The sequence below is a fragment of the Haliaeetus albicilla genome, chromosome 9 (genome assembly GCF_947461875.1).
Source record: "Haliaeetus albicilla chromosome 9, bHalAlb1.1, whole genome shotgun sequence".
NCBI classification, from domain to species: domain Eukaryota; kingdom Metazoa; phylum Chordata; class Aves; order Accipitriformes; family Accipitridae; genus Haliaeetus; species Haliaeetus albicilla.
In genome coordinates this window covers 19,711,768-19,727,649 of record NC_091491.1, presented here as the reverse complement: position 1 = coordinate 19,727,649, position 15,882 = coordinate 19,711,768, and the positions used below count along the sequence as shown (strand labels likewise).

Sequence of the window (15,882 nt, the reverse complement as noted above, 5' to 3'; positions counted from 1 at the left end):
TAAGGGGAATGTGTATTTTAATTATTTATTTTTAGGATACTTCCTAAAACTTCACTGACTGACCCGACGAAAGCCTCAAAGGAGTTAGTGCTCTCTCCTTCTCCACTGTGACCCTGACATCAATGGAGCTAAACAACTTCCTTTCTAGTCCAACTTTCATTAAGTGCAGTTCTACTCACAAACATATAAACACACCTCTTGCAGTGAGTGCCGCTTCCTTAAAATTTACTGGGACCCTACAAAAATTCCTCCACTATCATACTCCTCTACAGAGGAAGGGACCAAAGCCTCTGTCTCCTTAAATTGCAGTTCTGAAGTTGATGGATTTTGTCCTCATTTAAAGGAGGTGAAAGTACATGATATTGCTGAAGAAAGGATCAGCTACACAGTCTACAAGTGCTGCAGAGTATAGCATATCCACATATTTACTGTGGATCAAATACTATGCATAAATTACTTCGAGCCACTGGCTTAATCCTATGGAACTGAAAATAAGAACGTAGTTTGGGCTTTCTTACTACCCTTCCATCAGAGGTCATATTTTCTTTATTCCCATAAATCCACCATAGGGTTCTTTCTGTAGCTCTACGGGAATATTTACATCTTAAACCGACAACTCTCAGAACGTAAGAGGTCATCTGTTTTAAAAAGCAATCACAACAGAGGTCAGTAAAAGTACACAGCAGACAGGGAAAGCTACAGCAAGATGGTTTTATATCAGTAACACGTAGAGATTGTGGAATAAAGTAGTTAATTTACGCATTGTTTTAAACGATATTTAGCATTTGTCAAACTGTTTTTGTGTCTACTCACCTGATCTGCAGCTTATAGGCAAATCTGCCTCTAACTGCAAGGCAAGGCTCTGAATACCACTGTAGTCAGCAAATATGCTTAGATAACCATGTTTTATCAGAAGGTCAATTTCTGGGATAGAACTAGGCAGAAATGTTTTTTTTATTCTGCCAAAAATATCAACTATTCAAAAGTTTACCTGTCCTGTGTTGAGAAAATGCAAAACCTTTCACACAGGAGAATATCATTCCACTCTACTCACTTATTAGAGCTGAGATTTATACCAAAGCTACCCACATTGCAGCTGAGTATCCTACCCACAGAGCTACGCAACAGCCTCTTTCCTCCTTTCATTGTCATGTTAAATGTTCTATCGCTTATACATAGAACAGGTTCAACAGGAGAGAATGACAAATTCCCCCACAGCGTAACAGGTTCCTTGGGGATCTACGTGATTCTTCAGCCTTCCAAGCTAGAATCCAGATTTTTGGGGTTTTTTTTCTATTTTGATCAATAAACATCTTCCAGTGAAAACCACTTTAATAAAAGAAAAATGCTTATCCCTGACTCCAGCTCTAACTCTGGATTCTACCGCATCTTGCTATACCTATTTGTCCAAGAAGTTGGCTGTGATTGAATATGTTACATCATACACACATTATATTAGACCAAAGATATTTTGCCAGCATCTACCCCAAGCCTACGCAAGGAATGGAAACCAGCGAAAAGGAAATTTTATGGGTTTTTACATTCAGGTTTGGGTAGTACCAGAAACAGACTTCTAACCCACCCTTTAGATACAAAGTACCTGTAACACATATAAAACCAACATGCAAGCCTAATTTACTTTAATGACAATTTACAGCAAGATCATTCTAGAACAGTAAAACCTGGATCAAACTGCTGAATATATTCAGTTCAACGTATCTCTAATTCAGTTCAACACAAAAGCATGTGCCCATACAGAGCACAATTCTCTGACCTCTACAAGTTCACTCTTGTTGTTACTGTCAGGCTCTCACTGAAATGGTGCGCTGAATCGAGGGCATAAATACAAGTACCACAAGCTGTGCACAGAAAGGCTTTGCGATATCAGAACAGTAGAGAGTGTGTGAGAAACAGTATCATCTGCTATGACTAACAGATGATTGAGTATTTGAACAAGGATGGCACCAAGGTGAGAGGAGGGCTAAGAGCTGTTACAGAGCAGGATAACTATTCATATCTTCAAAGGGAACAAACCAAGTAGGCTGACAGCAGCTTAGCTATTAAGTAGAGATTTTTTGCATTTCCACTGAAATATTTTCATTTAAGCAATTGGAGGTTTTATCACTGCAACATTTTTCTCAAAGTATTCACTTTTGTTTAAAAACTGTAAAATTCGTTATTTAGTTTATTTGATAGGCTGTATTAAAAGCATTGGCTGATTCTTAAAGGCCTGCTTAATGCATGTTTTTTCCTGCTCATACTGTAGACAGTCTACAAATGCCATTTTCATTACTGCTGGGCCACAGGATTAGTAAAGGAGAAAATTCACCTTCAACTAATTTTTTTTTTTAAATACATTCTTACTTTTACATCTTTAATTTCTTCTTGAAATAACGTCCAAAAGATTTTTATGTATACCGGCTAGTATTTTTTTCACACCTATCAACACATCACATTCTAACAGTTACACAAAATACTACAATTTGTAGAGAAAAATCTTTTAGATACACCCATCTTGGTAACACAAAACAATAGTAAGACTTTGTAGGGATTGGTCTGGAAGTTTAGAAGTCTTTGTATTAAATTGTGTACTGCTCAGAAAAGTGGTGTGCTCCGGGGAAGCACAGACTTCCAATGTTCTGAGAAATGCCAAAACCCAAACATCATACGCTATCCTTTTTCATCCAACAGACAAAGGGACCAGACTTGCAACTCCACCCTATAGTTTTAGGAGAAAGGATTAGGTATATCAGTATCAAAAGCATTCTTATGCTATCTCATTTAACTGATATCCTGAAGAATAAATTTTCAGTCCAATATCTCTAGGCTAAGATAGGATTTTCTTTTTCTTGTTGATACACTACTGTATTACATACCCTTCGCAAATGAAAGCAAATGAATTTTACTTCCCTACTGGAAGAATCATTGGCTAAGACAGACGGAAGGGTCAGATAAGACTTTTCTCTTCCTACCTTTCCAAGGGGACTTTGACTGTGACCCTTCCTAACTGGAATGGGTAGAAAGTCACTACGTTGGACTCTGCACCAGAAAATAAACTTTATCTTGGATATTTTCCATAGACTTTAACCATGTCTGGATTGTTTTTATTAAAAGAGTTGTAATGATTGCAACACTACCGTATTATTACTGTACTATTTTAAATGGAAAGTTTCAGTTTTCTGACTAAATAAGGGCTGTTCTTTCCTTCTTCTGAAGAAAATAAATAGAAAAAACAGCATACAAAAGAATGAGTACCTGCCCATTATTCTTTTTTATTACTCTTCAATAAAGAACATCCCAAAGCTGCCAAAATAAAAAGATACTACATTAGTATCAAACTAACCCCCGTTACACGTTGTATCTGCAAAATATTGCTCCCACTGGAGCAACCTAGATGACTGTGTGACAAGATTTATTCTTCCATGTATTCTGCTCAAAGTCCTGCCCCACAGAATATTTAAATCAAAAGGAGTAAGTTGTTAAGTAGACACCTAATCCACAAGTGTCCCCCAAGAAACTTTGAAACCCAGTATTATTTGTATTCAACTCCCTCAACTCGAGAGAAAATGCTTAATGCTACGATGTTAAAAAGAGGCTTTCACAAGTCAAATCCCTATTTCTATTTACATAAATGTTTTTCAAATACTGACTTGAGCCATTGTCGTGGTTTCAGCCCAGCCGGTAACAAAGGACCACGCCACCGCTCGCTCACTCCTCCCGCCCCCCTCCGGTGGGATAGGGGGGAGACGGAGAAGAGAAAAGAAAAAAAACCCTGGAACCTCGAGGGTTGAGATAAAGGCAGTTTACTGGAACAACACAAAGAAATTACAACAACAACGACGGTACTAATGAAAAAGTATACAAAACGAGTGATGCACAGTGCAACTGCTCACCACCCGGGACCCGACGCTCCGCCACTTCCCCCACCGAAAGACCAGACCACCCCCCCCGGCCCGCTCCCCATTTATATACTGAGCATGATGTCACATGGTATGGAATAGCTCCTTGGCCAGTTCAGGTCAGCTGCCCCGGCTATGCCCCCCACCTCCCAGGTTCCTGTAAAAATTAACTCTATCCCAGCTGAACCCAGGACAGCCATCAACATAAATTACCTGGACATATTGCAGTAACAATACTAACTAAGAAGGAGAAGGCCTACCATTAACGCCGCAAGTAAGATGAGAATGTGATTATGCAAAAGGAGGACAGTTTCCAACAAGCAGGTCATACTTATCTAGCAGTAGGTATGGAGTTACCATGACTCAATCCAGAAAACTGCATTCACCATGTCAGGATAATTTATTTTTTTTAACAGTATACTATGCATAGACAGACAAGCCAAAATGCAACTTTAAAATAAGAAGCAGAAGAACAAACTAAAGACAAGCACCAAAATATTGGAGGTAGCTTTTCAGCTCTTGCTCAAAGCTGAGCTGTAAATGGTTTAGTGAAGCTGCCAGCAGAGTTCTGCAAGTGACCCCAAACCCAGACTGAGCACCAGAATGGCCTGCTGTCTACCAAGAGGTCATGCACAACGTGCACCAAGTAACAAGATCTCAATCATCCAAATTCCACAGCAGTCCAGTCCAAGAGAACTACAGACCACAAATCATTCTATTAAACTTCACAAACAGACCTTGGGTGAGTAGCTACTCAGGTGCTGAATCACGCTTCTTGTGCTCTTTTAATGTCATGTGAAAAACTTACATGCTCACTACTGGCTTTCTCTTTCTCTTTTTATTTCTGTACCTTAGTACAAAACTTGCCTCCTGACTCACATTAACTTCTCATCTGTAGTTGGTGCTGGACAATTCAACACGTTGCTCCTTTTTGGTGTTAAATTTTCTCCCAACAGCTGGCACATAATTATATTTAATGAAATCTCTACACTGAGATCAATCTATTAATAGTTTCCAGGACTGAAATAAGTAAAATTGCCTTTCCCTTATCATTGCATAAAAAAACCCCACAAAACAAACAAAAAAATCACGTCTTCAAGCTTATAGACTTATCAGTTTAAATTACAAAGATCAGTGCAGATGACATCCACCCAAATTGTCTGTCACAAGTATTCATGAGGCAGCTATTATGTATAAACATCATTGACTTCTATCACTTTTCTTTACACACTTTTTCAGTGTGGGTCATAGTGAAGACATGCATTGACCTTTTTAAAATTTGTGGTGAGGAGGGAAAGGTCTTAAAGAGTCTACATTCCTAATAAAAAGCCTCACCAGAAAGTATGATTTCTGGTCAAAACCATACAAAAATTCTTATGTTTCTGACCAAACTAATAAATCTTTCCTCAACAATGGAAACTCAGTTTGTATTTGCAAACCCAAATGTTAATTTTCAGAAGTCATTTAATCCAGGAGCAAATAATTCTTCCCTCATTTAGTCAGAATTCTACTACTTAACAGAAAATCCTTAAATAAATGCACTGAAGCACCAAAAGAGGCTTTAATACAATGCTGCAGATATATATGGGCATGCATGCAATCATTCCTTCCCTCTGGTAGCTGGCTTGCACAATGGAGGGGGAAAGGAGGAAGGGGTTGCTATTAAAATTAATTATGTATGCTTGTAAAAGTTTGTTTTATAGTGTAAGGAGAAAAGTTGTGTATATATATGCAGTGTGTAAAACAAGACCTGTATTCAGCATACAGCTTTGATCCAGCCTGTACTTTAGGGTGCTGTTGTTCATATCCACACTGCAAGCATACCCACACAGAAAAAACTGAACTCACAAAGCTACACCCATTGGCTGCAGCATCAGAGCTGTGAAGGGTTCTTTACGGGCAAGCCTTAATTTTTAAAAAGTTCTCTCCGGAATTCAAAAGTTATCAGGTCTTGCTGTACAGTACAGCAACTGTGGAACATACTCTTTTTGATCTTGATAGTTCTCCTCCAGCAGAGGAGGTACCTTACACACAAGTAGTTATGAGACACATATAAGATATTTCATGACCACTTAATTTTCAGCTATGCATCCTGGTTCTTAAACACAGCACTGCAGAGGGTCCCCAAAAGCAAAACAGGTATCATTTTGACTGAACATAAAATCGAGGCTGAAGGCCTGTGCCTGACAGCTTAATCTTGTGCAATATTAGAAATGGCCCTTAACTGAAGAAGTAAATACATCTTCCCAATTTGTGGAGAAAAATAACTACTGTGGTAATCAATGGTAAACTATAAGTAATCTCAACAGCTGGAGAAGCCTGATGATGTGTAACAGCTTTCGAGACAATCACCCCTTCCTGTTGTCCGTGTGTTCAAAAAGCTTTACAGCACTGAAATTCACTAGGTACAATTTTACAAGTAGAGAACAGTTTTCCTAATTCCATTTTTTCCCCATTCTGTGTTTTAGTTAGAGACTGTCCTCAAACAAATACAGCTAAGGAGTTTTCTGCTATTTAATGGCATTATAACATGTCCGTTCGTTGTTAGAAAGACAATCCCCCCTCCTCTCTCATGTGATTAAAGATGTAACAGCTCATGATTTTTACAGAGTCAGAACTAGAAGCAGAAGAGTAATCTAACCACAGGATCCTACATGGCACTAATCTCAAATCACCACAGAAGACATTCCTTTCTACATATGTATGTTCCCATAACCCCTGGGAGATGTTTTAGTGACGTCCTTTCTGGCACTAAATATGTAATTCCTTCAATTAGTATCAGCTTACTATGTTGGCCTCTGTGATCTTGCAGAAGAAAAAACATCTAGGCGTTATTACATGGCATTTTAATAACTCTCGTAGATTGAACACAGCTTGTTGAAGTTGTGTGCTTCCTTTTCATAAGAAATCACTTCATATGGGTTATATACATACAAAACACCCAATGCTAACAAAACATTTTTCTGTTTGCTAGTACTGGTGAAATGCAATGAAACAGCTTCACTCTCCCAATATATTACAAATTCATTTGGTCCATATTTTGTGTTCACAACTGAAAGTTGCTTAACATCTTTTTTAAAAATCCTCTCTAAAACTGAACTGAAATTGAATTTATTCCCGTTGGAAACAAGGACAAATATTATCTCCTTATTGAGGCATTTACTTCCTTATATCCCTATGTCTTTTTAGTTAAATAGATTTTGCTTTGTGAGCATCTTTTAGAAACTAGTACAGTCCTCTGTGGTGACACTATTCTTATCATAGGTATTTTATCTAAGTGCTACAGGTTCATGACTGGGGGTAAGGAAGAGTTCTAATCTCATTCTGTACATAATGCTCTGTGTTTGAAATATAATTGCTTCTCTCCATCATCAGTGAAGTCTCTCACCTTGTAAAAACAGAAAATAACGCAGGTTGCTGTGCCTCTCAATGCATCTGACAGCTATTAAGAGAGTCAGCTAAGCACTGGCACTTGTTAAGTTTGCTGTGAGCATGGCCTTCAAGAGTTTCAGGTTCACAAACAAACACTCTGTGATGCATGGTGAGAGGTCAAGAGACAACAGATAAAATTTGAAATTAGAGAGGTTCTGACTGGATATAAGGGAAAAATTTTGCACCACAACGACAGTCAAGAAGTGGAACAAGTCACCCAGAGAGCTTATGCTGTCTCCATCACTAGAGGTTTTCAAGACCAGACTGGATAAAGCCCTGAGGAACCTGATCTGATCTCATAACAGCCCCTGCTTTGAGCAGGAGGTTGGACCAGAGACCTCCTGAGCTCCCTTCCAGGCTGAAGGGAACTATAGTTCTAAGGACATATATTTTTAATTCATGGGACTGTACCGTAATTTGCAAAATGCTCTTAAATAAAGCAGGGGAGAGTAGAATCATCACATTAAACAAAAGGCTTTTCCATCCTTCTTTATGACTGATCCCAAAACTCTAATTCTAGAAACTTTCTTGACAGCAATCGAGCATAAATCCAGAGTATTCCACAGAAATGAATAAAGCCTCTGTGCCCTTCCTGCAGTGCCACTGCTGACAGAGATCAGTCTTTGCTGCCTGATGGTAGAAGCTCTAGAACAGGATATCTCAGCAAAGATTACTCCAGTCAGCTCAGCACCCCCTTAGCTGTTTTTTTTCCCAGCATCTCTGGACTAAATACTACTCTTATTACCTCACCTCTTCTTACACACAGCTGACCTCCACATACGCCCTCTACCTACACTACTTGATTGATTTCAATACAACTCTTCCCCTTTCCTTCATATTCTGTGGCTTGGCACTGGCACCACATGGCCTAGAGTCAGGTTTGATCCATTCATCTGAATCTGACCAAACTCATATGGATATATTTTGTAGAGCAGATAAAGTATGTATAACAGAAAGGTAAACAGTTTCTATATGAAACCCTTCTGTCTTTACTTCTTCAAAATGCCTAAGTTTCAGTGACCAAAAATGCAGGATTTATTTTCACATTTGAAAAAAAGTGAACTGGGAGAACAGGGCTCAGTGTTGTCCTTTGCTGCTTTTTAACTGATTTGCCTTCAGGAGCAGGGAAGAGACCAATTCGGATAGCAGAACACAATACCCCCAAACACCTGAAATAGCCCAGAGGAAGTGAATATTCTCTTCCCGACTAGCCCAACTCCAGATTTTTGCTTTCTCGCATGAAAGAGCAAGCTTTACCAACAGCAAATTGTCACATTCTATCCTTAAACACATCACAGACCTGCGCATACAAATTACACACTTAAATATTCTCAAAGCAGTCACTGTTCATTTTATGAGACAGACTTTAGAAGAACATGGGGCAAATTCAAACCTGCACCATCAAGTTCAAGTTCACCAGGATACTTTATTCATGTAGACAGATGGCTAACAGCAGGCCTAAATTTGGCCTGAATAAGGAAAACATTGATCTATCTTTATCTGCTGTTTCTACACTCACCTCAACTGTTCCAAGCACTCACCATAGCCTGCCTGGGACCAGCTGCCTGTATTTCATAGGTCACCAATATTGGAGTAAAGGATTTCAACTCTAACTGCACAAACATTGTCCAATCTCAGACTGGAAAATAGAGAGAGCTCTCTGACTGCTCCTCTTCTGCACTATGACCAGTCTCAGCTTGTCCTCTTCCTAAATCTTGAGCCTTGAGGCTTCTGTTGTTGTTGTTGTTCTTGTCCTAGTATAACTAACTTGCTACTGCAGGTGGCAAGCAGAAAGGCCCTGAACAGGGGTTTCCTGGCCACACGATGAGTTTACATGTGGTGAGGGGTGGCTACTAACCATTGCCATCTCTCCTCCCTATGGTTGATTGGGGCTGTGCAGGAGGTGATTAGCAGCCTTATTAACATTTACATGCTTGCATGGCAATGAACTTTAACACTCACCCTCTATGCATCCTGACAGAAGGACACATAATATGCCATTCAAAGCCTTTCAGAGCTCTGCATCATTCTGAAGAGTAAGCTCAGGCAAATTTATGTCTTAAATGGTCAGTTCCAACACACTGTATTTGGTTTATTCCACAGGATTAAAACCAAACAAAAGAAAAAAACCACCAGCAAAAACACTGCAAGCCCTGGAAAATACCCTAAAATCTGCAAAATACTGCAAAAAAGATACAGCATTTTACAACTTACAGTAACGAGTATATGTCCAGAAATTGTTTACACTGATGGCACAAGAATAACAGAAGCTAAACGCTTTTTAAGTGCGCTAAGGTTAAATTATTATCTCTGTTTTCCATATCCAGATGACTGCTTGCTAGAGCCTAAGGAAGTGAGGAAGGGGACAATGAAAGTGCTAAACTCATAAAAACTGAAAGTCTCTAAAGGAAAACATTTTGAGAAAAGGACGTCACTGTGATTTGCCACTTCCCTTCTCAGCCAGCTCGCATAGGCTCTGAGAGCCTAACAACCCATGACATGATCTCCTCAAGCCTGTGGACAGGTGTCTCCTAATCTCTCCACTTAATGCAAAATTCCAAGAAAAACAAGTAAGGGACAGCAGGAGAGAAGGAAGGAAAAGAAGTGTGGGTTCCTACTGAGTGTTACAAAACATAGTTCTCTTATATTCCCAGTAATCTGGTTTAAAAGCTGTCCTGGTTTCAGCTGGGATAGAGTTAACTGTCTTCCTAGTAACTGGTATAGGGCAATGTTTTGAGTTCAGTATGCCAAGAATGTTGATAACACTGATGTTTTCAGTTGTTGCTAAGTAGTGTTTAGACTAAAGTCAAGGATTTTTCAGCTTCTCATGCCCAGCCAGCGAGAAAGCTGGAGGGGCACAAGAAGTTGGCACAGGACACAGCCAGGGCACCTGACCCAAACTGGCCAACAGGGTATTCCATACCATGTGACGTCCCATCTAGTATAGGAACTGGAGAGTGGGGGCGGGGAATCGCCACTCGGACTAGCTGGGTGTCAGTTGGCAGGTGGTGAGCAATTGCACTGTGCGTCATTTGTACATTTCAATCCTTTTATTATTACTGTTGCCATTTTATTAGTGTTATCATTATCATAATTAGTTTCTTCTTTTCTGTTCTATTAAACTGTTCTTATCTCAACCCACGGGTTTTACTTCTTTTCCCAATTTTCTCCCCCATCCCGCTGGATGGGGGGGAGTGAGTGAGCGGCTGTGTGGTGCTTAGTTGCTGGCTGGGGTTAAACCACGACAAAAGCCATTTTTATATGCAAGTTTTTAACCCCAAAATTTTACACTTGAAATTTACTGAGAAAGTGACTCCAATCTGAAAAGCAGTTGCTGTGAAAGAATCTCTCCCCCTGGCCCCCACCAAATCAGGGTACTACATGCCAAACCTGTAGACTTCACTGATATGAACATGTTTTTACTACCTTTTAACTCCTCATAGCACTACAAAACCAAGGCAGATTTGGAGAAATGAGAATAAAGACTTTAACTTGTCTCAAATGTTTTAATGCAATACCAATGGCAAAGTCTGCCACATTCAGAGAAACCCATTCCAGATAAAATCCACCCACATGCACCTGAAGAGACACATCTGAAATGGTGATGGGTTCTGTAACTGTGCAATGGAAAGCCATGTCTGGTCAGCAGAATTGTTCTACTTCTTCTACCATCATTAAGACTACTTCAGATTAAGCTAACTGGCTATAAGAAAAAGACCATTTAATTTGGAAACTCAGGAAATTTTCTCTTGAAGTTGAGAGGCAACAACCACAGAATTCCCTACAAGAATTTTCACAAAGGTTTTTGTTTCCCCACTCCAAATAAAGCTAAATTTGATCTTCTGATCCAACTATTATAGATAGGTTCCAACTTAGAAATGATTAGAGCTCAACAACTGTTAAGCCTGACAGATGGGAAAAATTGGTAAGCAGACAGAAAAATAACAAATATTACAGTGGCCTAAAGCATACTTACAGCTGTTCTTTATAATGCCAGTTCCAATTCCTGGTTATAGATACTACATATATGCACAAATCTTTAGTTAAGAATAAAAATAATGATAGCAGTTCATGGGGATTTGATGGGACAGCCAGTCATGTGTCCAAAAATGCTTTAGTTGCTACAAATGAGGAAAGAAGAACCCTAGCAACAGGGCGAAGAATTCCTCCCCTCTCTCTCTCTCCTTTTCCAGTATTTCCATATTTGAAAATATTTTGCATATGGTCATAATTTCATAGTTTCTCCTAAAGCTGTGGATTTTCAGCAATAGGGAGAGAATTTAGTTTTGTTCTTCAATTTTAAAAAATGGGATTACCCAAAATGGTAAAACTGGGCTGCAGAGCAGCTAAGACTTCGGAAGAAACAGCATGCTTCAAACTCTCTAATACACAACTTGTTTGCATTTGTAACTACATTTCAGTACTTCTTGCCTGAAAGAAAAAAATGAGAGCACGGAAGATTGCTTTTCTTAAAAGTATACTGAGAAATCAAACTTACATATTCTGCTTATTAAATTTTTTACAATAAGGAGCTGGCCTCAGAAACAGATGGCTCAGCTTTCAAAATGTAGTTATTTCAAATAAGTAGATGCAAAAACCTGGAGGGGAATAAGCTTTTCAGGTTTATTTGTCCACTAATTTATTATCTAAACAAACATTACCACTATTTTGCTCTTTCTGTGGTGGATAGAAAACATTAGAAACAGCCTTAAATTTCAGTGCAAATAGTGAAGTCTTAACAGAGGTATCTTATTTAAATGCAATTAACATAATAGATATTTTAGTCTGAAGCAAGGCATTGCTCTTTAAGACATGGACCTCCCAATTCTGTTCTTACAGGAACACACCCTTTTATTTCAAAGGAGGAAAGAGTGGTCCAAGGTATCAGATTTAGAACCAGAAATATTAGTTCCAAAATATTTTTTTAAGACCTAGTCAGAGCATGATGGAACACTGAATAACCATAAGGCAGCATATAATTTACTTTGGAAATATTTTGGTGACTGTGGCAAAAAAAAAACAAACAAAAAAATCCCAGTGTCCATTTCTTCTTGACACAATCTATTATTTCTTCATGACTTCACTAAGCCATTTCACAAATTCAGTATAGATCAGTAGGCCACAACAGCCACTACAGCTGCTCTGTTTCACTAGAGAGTCATTCCATCAAAAGCTGTGATTGCTAGTCAAACTAATGTTTGCCTTAAGACTGCCAAAAATGCAGTGAGAGACAGAATTATCTTAGATTTGCTGAGACATTAAGTGTCAATACATGCCACCTAGTAAATCTACTCTTCCTTTCACACATTTTAAACTCCCAAGTTTTCAAAAGTATTCTGCCACTACTGGCTTGCCCAAACTCTTGTTAATTGACCTCCTCTTACTTTGGCGTAACATCCCTTTCTTCAACCTCCTAATTCTGTAGAAACTTCCAACCTGTTCCACAGTTAGGCATCAAGTAGCAATAACTCCTAAAACAAATTGCACATCTACAGCGCAATTGTAACTTGTAAAACATCTCACTGACCTAGAAGTGTCACGACACTTTGCTTAGAAAAAGTCAGGTAAAGCTGCTGCACATCATGGTCATGATTTGGATTTGCTTCTTCAAAGAACAATTCCTCTGCCAAACTTTTGAAAGTTTTCTTTTTCAGAGTCATCCTGAAGGCTGACACTGTTCTAAGTTGGGGGGGGGGGGGGATAAATGGAAAATATAGCATCAAAAGCAGCCAAGAGCCTGGATTCAGGTTACCACCTGCAGCCAAGTCAGTACCTGCTGTGATCTCATTAGGTTTCACACATCTAGCACAGGCAGGCTGGCTCAGCTCCAGGAGGGGACATTTCTGCTGAATTCCTCAGAAAGCAGCAAACCTGTGAGCCAGCCCAGTCTGACAGCTCTGAAGCACTACACCACCTCACCGTTAGGGGCAGTGTGCTAAAAAAATTGTCACTATAAATTAACTGCATCAATAGATTGCATTGATACAATTTTTTAACAAACTTCTTTATATACACGCTAATTACAGCCTCTAAGTACTTATTATTTGAGGCAGTTAAAGTTTCAGACCCCAGACTTCAAACGCAGGTGTCCAGGTGACCACCAAGTGTGTCTACATTAGCACGTTAGTTCTGATCAGGTTTATACTTTTCAATTAATCCCCTCAGTGTCACAATTTCTCACACTCCAGTTTATATTGCAGAGCAGTCTCCGAACCAGATTCTTTTTCAAAAAAACTAAGGATGCACTTCAAGGATGCCAGTGGCATTCAGTCCCCAGGAATGCACCAGAGCTAGTCTGAAGTAAAACCTCAAAAGTACAGATAGTGTGGGCATTGGGTTATCAGCACCATTCCTTTCTCTGAAGATCCATGCCTATTGTGCACTAGAGACACAGCCTAAAAAGCATGTTTCAGCACCTGAGAAAAAGGGACTTTATTACAGAGATCCCAAGCATCCACCACTGCTAATAACAAAGCCAGTCACTTAATTTTCTTCATTACTGGCTCACATTTTCCTACTATAAGACTCAAGCTGGTTTTTGCATGGTGGAACATCACAGTAGAGATGGCATGCATTTTAGAGTATAACAAAGTAATTGCAAGTGCTCATTCCTTAAAAGGAAAAAGATTTGAAATGGTAGCAGCAATCTTACAGTTCACACTAGCATCTGTCAGCCTCTAAATTTCAACTCGTAAAATGACAACACTTTCTGTAGGAGCAACATAACAGATTTTAGTGTCTATTCCTCTGTGGGACAGTCCCCACACACAGCCAGCTGCACTCTCACATGAGTCATGAGCAGACCTCTCAACTTTCAAAAGTCCTGAGATCCTGACATACTGTTCATGTGACAGGAGTGTCTTTGAAACGGTCATGCTAAAGGCACACGTCCATTTATGTGATAACTAGGGAACAGTCTTTGGGGGCTGCCCTGAGTATGCACCTTCTAGCAAAGCTCGAGGGATGCAGAGCCATGCTTGCAATATTGCCTTTGCTTCAGGATTAAGCCTGGACATACAGAGGAGGAGGCTGTCACTGACATCCGAAAGGCAAGTGCTGAGGTTGCTGAAAATGCCCCGAGCAACTTTCACACTCCAGCCTTGAAGCCTAAGCAGCATGCACTGCAGTTGATAGTTTTCAGATTGCAATCAGCCTCTCTCTGAGAACTAATGGAACAGCCATGGCAAAAGAGTGGGAGAGCGTACACAGTGCCTAGAGTCGGCTATAAAGAACGCCAGTTACGCTCACGATGTTTTAATTCTTTTATATGCAGATTATTGCTTGTCTGTTTATTATTTATCATTGTTTCATCTCTCTTGAAATAGAAACTGCAAGAGATAAGTAGGCAGGCAGAGATGTATGGACTGAATGATCATCTAACTTTAATGTAGTACTCACAACCCACTGTTCCCTTAAAGTGCTATTTCCAATCAGGATTACTCCTCTTTGTACACAGGCATACCCCAAGAGCCTGCCAGTGAGACCATATCTCCTTTTCCCTTCTCCAGCAGCAGAAAGAGCAGTCTCTTATAAGGCAACTCTATTGCAGCCAAGACTTCACAAAAAGCCGAACTTCATAAAATAGCATTCAAAGGGGGAATCCATGTTTTGTGCAAAGATGTAAATCTGACATCAACAGAAAAACTCAGGATGAGCTTTCGGGAAACTCCTTGGGCACTGTATTGTACTAGTCTGCCATTTATGAAGCCAAGACGTGAGATAGCAAATCCTGTTTAGCTACCACGGCCAGGGAGAATGCAGAAAGTGATTCAATGCCAGCGTTTAGCATAGTTGAAGAGAGATTCTTGAGGAGAGGAAGGTTGCTGCAGTTTAGCCCCTACAGAAAAGAAGTCCATGGGAGCAGCTGCCTAAGAGTGACCAGAGGAAATATTTTGTCTAACCTTTTGCCTCAGCTCTTAGAGAAAGAGACTTGCTTGTGGCACCTGATTGCCTTGTAATTTTACAACTTGCTCTTCTATGAGCTGAATTTGCTCATTGTCGTGGTTTAACCCCAGTCAGCAACTAAGCACCACGCAGCCACTCGCTCACTCCCCCCCCATCCAGTGGGATGGGGGAGAAAATCGGGAAAAGAAGCAAGACCCATGGGTTGAGATAAGAACGGTTTAATAGAACAGAAAAGAAGAAACTAATAATGACAATGATAACACTAATAAAATGACAACAACAATAATGAAAGGACTGGAATGTACAAATGATGCGCAGGGCAACTGCTCACCACCCGCCGACCGACACCCAGCTAGTCCCCGAGCGGCGATTCCCCGCCCCCCCTTCCCAGTTCCCATACTAGATGGGACGTCCCATGGTATGGAATACACTGTTGGCCAGTTTGGGTCAGGTGCCCTGGCTGGGCATGAGAAGCTGAAAAATCCTTGACTATAGTCTAAACACTACTTAGCAACAACTGAAAACATCAGTATTATCAACATTCTTGGCATACTGAACTCAAAACATAGCATTGTAGCAGCTACTAGGAAGACAGTTAACTCTATCCCAGCTGAAACCAGGACACTCATGAATTCATCCATTTTTT

The 15,882-nt window shown here is 39.9% G+C and overlaps 1 protein-coding gene across 3 annotated transcripts in view; it reads right to left on the bottom strand.

Annotated features, from left to right (window-relative positions):
* LOC104325614 (glypican-5-like) overlaps positions 1–15,882 on the bottom strand; it is a 423,584-nt gene that overhangs the window by 255,935 nt on the left and 151,767 nt on the right. The gene's annotated exons all lie outside the window — the stretch shown is intronic.